Source organism: Callithrix jacchus, chromosome 9 (genome assembly GCF_049354715.1).
Source record: "Callithrix jacchus isolate 240 chromosome 9, calJac240_pri, whole genome shotgun sequence".
In the NCBI taxonomy this organism is placed as follows: domain Eukaryota; kingdom Metazoa; phylum Chordata; class Mammalia; order Primates; family Cebidae; genus Callithrix; species Callithrix jacchus.
In genome coordinates, this window is record NC_133510.1 from 50,229,838 (window position 1) to 50,235,837 (window position 6,000).

At 54.1% G+C, this 6,000-nt stretch overlaps 1 pseudogene; it reads left to right on the forward strand.

Moving 5' to 3' along the window:
- Window positions 1-3,878, forward strand: part of LOC118144489 (uncharacterized) — a 39,920-nt pseudogene extending 36,042 nt beyond the window's left edge.
- The last annotated feature ends 2,122 nt before the right edge of the window (window positions 3,879-6,000 follow it).

A 6,000-nucleotide genomic window follows, 5' to 3' on the forward strand; every position in this document is an offset into this window, starting at 1 on the left:
ATCCACTGTCATGCCGGCCTCTGTCCTCCTCCACCTCATTATGGGATTTCCTAAAACAAGGACAGCCCCTCCCTGAGAGGCACCCCCATGCTCTCCACAGCAGAGCTCTTCCTGTGGACCTGTGAGCTCCCCCTCTGCAGCCAAAGGAAGCAAGGCTCAGCCAGGCACAGTGACTTGTCCTGTGTGTTCCCTCTAGGAACCAGTGGTGGTGATGCTGCCACTGCTGCCTGGTGGGGATGAGCCCCTGGATGTGGCCTGGGTGACCAGCTGCCTGATGGGGGAGAAGCTGCTGCTGCTGCTGCTGCTGCCGCTCCAAGAGCTGTCCGGAGCCAACATGCCAGCCGAGTTCTACTGGCTCAGACATCACCTGCTGCAGGGTCCCTGGGAGTGTGAGTCCTTTCCCGGGCTGTGCTGCCCTCTGCCCCATGGGCACAGCAGCAGGGCCAGGTACTGTGGAGGCACAGGGAAGCCTGCAGAGGCTCGTGGCATCACAGTGCCAGGCCCAGAGCTTACTGGACTTCCCAAGGTCCTATGGGACTAGGGCTGAGGCTGCACATCCTGCTTTTGTCAAGAATATAAGGCCTGGCCCAGCAGAGTATAGCGGGCGGTTAAGGGCTTCAGGCCAGCTCCCTCCCTGTGGGTTCCGCTGGAGCAGAAGGCAGACCTCCTGTTACAGCTAAATGGGCACTAATTGAGTTCAGACTTGCCAGTCAGGAGTGACCTGCAAGTGCTGGGATGACCGGCTCTGGGCTCCTGGGGAGCTTGCGTGTGGCTCAGGTGAATCTGCTAACCTCTGTGGACTCTGCTTCCTGTGAAATGCAGGTAACAACGTAGTGACATGTATGGTTCTTAATGCACAAGAAAGCCCCTCATGTCCATGGGGGAGCCATGGTACCCAGGCTTGGCAAGGAGTGAAACCACTCCTTTATCTGTGTGGGACTCACACGGAGGCCTAGGGCTCCCTAGAAGCGTGGGTGCAGTCATTTCTAAGCAGCATGCTGATATTATAGAAAACAGCCTGGTCTTCAAGTGCTATGTGTGTGACCATGGGCTTCTCTGTGCCACTCAGGTCTGACAGCTGACCACACGGCTGGTAGTGCCTCCCTCGGGATGCTGGCCCTGGCCATCAGGTGCCTGGCTGTGCACCATAGATGGTGCTTCCCTACCACGGGCACAAACACCCTCAAGGCACAGCTCAGGGGCCACACTGGCTGGACAGGTCAGACCTGCTCCTTCACAGGCCATCTCTTCCCTACCCTGAAGAGGGCAGGTCTGCAGGACACCACTCTCATGTTTGAGGGAGCCGTTGGCCATCCACTTAACTCGTCAATGTCTTTCCCCCCAGTAGCTTCCTTGAGATTAAATGAATGACTTGTATGATCTGTGATTTTTTTGGAGAGTAGGTCTCACTCTGTTGTCATGGTTGGAGTGCAGTGGTGCAATCTCGGCTTACTGCAACATTGACCTCCTGGGTTCAAGTGATCCTCCTGCCTCAGCCCCACAAAGCGCTGGGATGGCTTAGTGCCGCTGTGCCTGGCCGATCTGCGAATTTTAAGCGCATGATTCAGTGGCTTCTAGTTTATTCACAGAGTTGTGCATGCCTCACCACAATCGATTTTAAAATGTTTTTATCCTCCTAAAATGAAACCCTGCAGCTACCAATCTGCCTACTGTGTCCATGGCTGTGCCTGCTCTGGACATTTGATGTAAACGGAAGCACAGAATATGTGGCCTCTGAGCCAGGCTTTGTTCCTTAGCACAGCATTTTTGTAGCGGGTCTCAGGACTCCATTCCTTGTTAGTGCTGAATTGGCCGTAGAACTTTAGCTCATGTCATCTTGAAGCTGGTGGGGGATCGCTGGGCCTTTGGCTGTTGCACTAGGGGAGGGGGACTCCTGGCCTCAGGGCAGGCTAAGCCAGGGCTCTAGGCATCCGGGTGCCCAGCAGGCATTGGGCTCCCACTGTGGTGGGTGGAGCTGGCCCCACTCACCCTGCCTTTGGGGTTGCTTTTCCCCAGACCATGCCCTGGTGGCCGGGACCCAGCACATAGTGACCTTCGACAGCCGGATGTGGGACCTCAGCGCCCAGTGCAGCAGTGTCCTGCTGGCCCAAGACGTTGTTCACAACACATTCTCCCTGATGCTGAGCTGGACAGACTCGGGGCTCATGGCCCTGACCGTGGAGCTGAACTGCATGACCCCCATCTTCTACCCCAGCCTGCAGGTGAGGAGGAGAGGCCTGAGCTTCCCCCTAGACCTGTGCCTGTGGCAGGTCACCTGGGGGGACAGCACTTTCAAGCTTGTCCCCTGGCTGTGGGTCAGCCCTCCTGCCCACCCCCTCTGGCCCACAGGCCTACGGGCTATACAACTCCTCCCTGCCGGGAAAGAGACCTCCAGCTGCATCCTGCCATGACAAGGAGGGACATCCCCAGGATTGAGCTGGCCAGTGAGGACAGGGTCTCCTGTGACGTGCCCACCAGCCGCTGCAGCCTGACTGTGGGCCTCTGGCACCATAGTAAGTCTGGGCCCTGGCGGGGTTGGCCCCACCGCCAAGAGCCTCTTTGGGATGCACCATTCTCAGCTTCCAGTGCGACAGGTCCCCGGGCTCCAGGCGGCAACGGTGGATGCAGAGCCTCTGCTGGCCTTGTCTCTAGCATTGCAGCATGTTACTGACCTTGTGTCCAGATGATCGCTGAGGCTCAGGGCTTATTGCCCCCATTCCTGGGATATGTGGCTCCAGGGTGGAGTTGGGCCTTCTGTGGTCCCTCTGCCAAGGAACACAAAGGAAGGGCCTGGATTCCAGCCACTCGAGCTGAGGATGTGGGGAGGGGACTGGGGGACACACGCTGTCCTCCGTCCTTGTGCTTTCCCTCCCTCCTCTGATGAGCATTTGGAGCCAGGGCCCTGGGTTCTGGGAGTCCGGGGTGGAGGTGGCAGGATTCTACCACTCCTTGGTGTGCCTCAGGCTCATCTCACACACAGGTCCCCTGTGGGAGGATCATGGGCTCTCAGGACCTCCTCAGCTTCCCTCTTCCCACAGGCATATCTGCTGGCCTTCTGGGCACCAACAACAATGAAGCAGGCAATGAGCTGATGTTGCTGGGTGGCTCTGTGGCCCGCAGCCTGGAGGAGCTCAGCCTGGCCTGGCAGGTGAGCAGGTGTACCTGCCCACCCTCCGGCTGAGGCTCTTCAGGGCTGCTTGCTGCAGAGTTCCATGAGAGACAGGTAGCCTGCTGGCTCTGCAGAGGACTTTGCAGGCCCAGGGTATGGGGGAGTCTTCTGCTGAGGCTGATGTATGTGGGGGAGCCACATGGTCCAGCAGGAGACCTGAGTCTTATGTCTGTCCCACCAGGTGGATGGTGACTGCAGGGCCACTGAGAAGACTCAGCAGACCTACCAAGGACAGAACCCTGCCTGCCAGGCCTTCTTCCAAGACCCCTGCTCCAGCTTGGGGAACTGCTTCTGGGTGGTGAGTGTGAGCCTGGCCCATGGGGCACAGAGAGCCCTTTCCCCGATCTACCTAGGCCCCTCCTCCATGCCACTCCCCAGGGTAAGGACAGTGACTGGGTGGCCCTGATTTTAGGTGGACCCTGCACCATTTCTCAGCCTGTGTGTGCAGGACCTCTGTGGCACCCAGGAGCTCCAACCTGCCTGCACCCTGGCGGCCACCTACATCCACCTATGTGCCCGCAGCTTTGTGCCCCTGGCCCCTCCTCCACAGTGCGGTAAGCTGCCCCAGCCAGCTGGCATTTTGACCCCCATCTGGCATCTGCCTTCCAGCCCAGAGGGAAAACCCATGTCTCTCTCTCTTGCCAGGGAGGACAAATACTCAATTGTCATTCAAGGAGCTAAGAGTCAAAACAAAACATTTATGGCCTGACACAGCCTGGATGTGTGTCCCCTCCAAATCTCACATTTGTTAGAGGGGGTGCATCCCTCATGGGTGGCTTAGCACCCTCCATTTGGTGAAGTGTGAGTTCTTGCTCTATTAGTTCACATGAGAACAGTTTGTTTATAAAGAACCTGGCACCTCCTCACTTTGCACCCACTCTCATTTCTGCCATGATTGTAAGCTTCCTGAGGCCTCACAGGAAGCCAAGCAGATGCTGGAGCTGTGCTTGTACAGCTTATAGAACTGTGACTCAATTATATCTCTTATTTATGAACTTCCCAGGCTGGAGTGTAGTGATGCAATCTCACCTCACTGCAACTCCCACCTCCCAGCTTCCAGCAATACTCCTGCCTCAGCCTCCCAAAAATACAGGTATGAATTTTTGTAGAGATGGGGTTTGGCCATGTTGGCCAGGCTGGTCATGAATTCCTGACCTTGGGTGATCTGCCTGCCTCGGCCTCCCAAAGTGCTGGGATGACAGGCATGAGGCATCATGCCCAGCCTCATTAGGGATGTGAATGTCTACCACTGTTAAGGGAAAATGCTCACTCCTGTTTTCCCACTGCTCTCATACCACAACCATCATCAACACAGAAGATGACTTCTGTGAGCAAATGTGTGGGGGTTTGTCCCCACTACCAGAGTGTCCCTCTAATTCAGTTCTAACGCTAGCTACCTTGAGATAGCATCAGAGCCCGCATGGTGAGAGATTCTTCAGCCAGTGCTGCATATGCTTGCCACAGCCAAAACCCCACTCAAAGGGCATATAAATCAGTGGCAATAAGAGGAGTGGACTTCCAAGAGCTTCAGATGCCAGAATTAGTGGCTGCCATTCACAAACATTTAAGACTTAACACATTCAACAGCAGAAGAGACAATCAATTGGGAAATATAATACATGGAGGATGAAATGAGAGATTCAAAATGTCTCCAAGAAATTCCAGCCCAGGTGGTGGCTCATCCCTGTAATCCCAGCACTTTGGGAGGCCAAGATGAGTAGATCACCTAAGGTCAGGAGTTCAAGACCAGCCTGGCCAAAACAGTGAAACTCTGTCTCTACTAAAAATACAGAAATTAGCCAGGCATGGTGATGTATGCCTGTAATCCCAGCTACTCAAGAGGCTGAGGCAGGAGAAACACTTGAACCTAGGAGGTGGAGGTTGCAGTGAGCCAAGATATTGCCACTGCAGTCCAGCCTGGTAAGAGAGTAAGAGTCTGTCTCAAAAAAAAATTCCAGAACGAAAACAGAGACAGGACCCAGAACGCATAATCCCCAATACAATAAATCCATCCATACCTAGACCCATCAAAACAAAATTGCAGAAAAGACAAAGAAAAGGTCCTAAAAGCAACTGAGGAGGGTGGAAAGAAGGAAAAACATGTTCACAATTGCTGTCCCACCAGAGCAAGAGAAGACAGTGGAATAAGAGAAAATAAGCATGAGGTTAGAATTTATACCCAGCTCAACTATTACTTAATGAAATAACCTCTCAGCACTGATCTGTCTAGAGATATCTTTACCACAAATGGACACTTACTCAGGAATATAACCACTTGAGTAACTGGGTCTGCTTTCCTGCTACAGCAGCAGAGTATTTGCAAGAGAGACCATACTTTTGCTCTTTGAAAGACTCTATTAGGAAGATGGAAAGATAAGCTACAGATTGGGAAAAATGTTTACAAACCACCTAACAGACCAAGGACTCATCTCCAGAGACTCATCTCTAGAATGTATAAAGAACTCAAAGCGGGCCAGGTGCGGTGGCTCACGCCTGTAATCCCAGCACTTTGGGAGGCCGAGGCGGGTGGATCACAAGGTCAAGAGATTGAGACCATCCAGGTCAACATGGTGAAACCCCGTCTCTACTAAAAATACAAAAAATTAGCTGGGCATGGTGGCGCATGCCTGTAATCCCAGCTACTCGGGAGGCTGAGGCAGGAGAATTGCCTGAGCCCAGGAGGCGGAGGTTGCGGTGAGCCGAGATTGCGCCATTGCACTTCAGCCTGGGTAACAAGAGCGAAACTCCGTCTCAAAAAAAAAAAGAACTCAAAGCTCAGCAGTAGGCCAGGTACAGTGGTTCACACTTGTACTCCTTGCACTTTGGGAGGC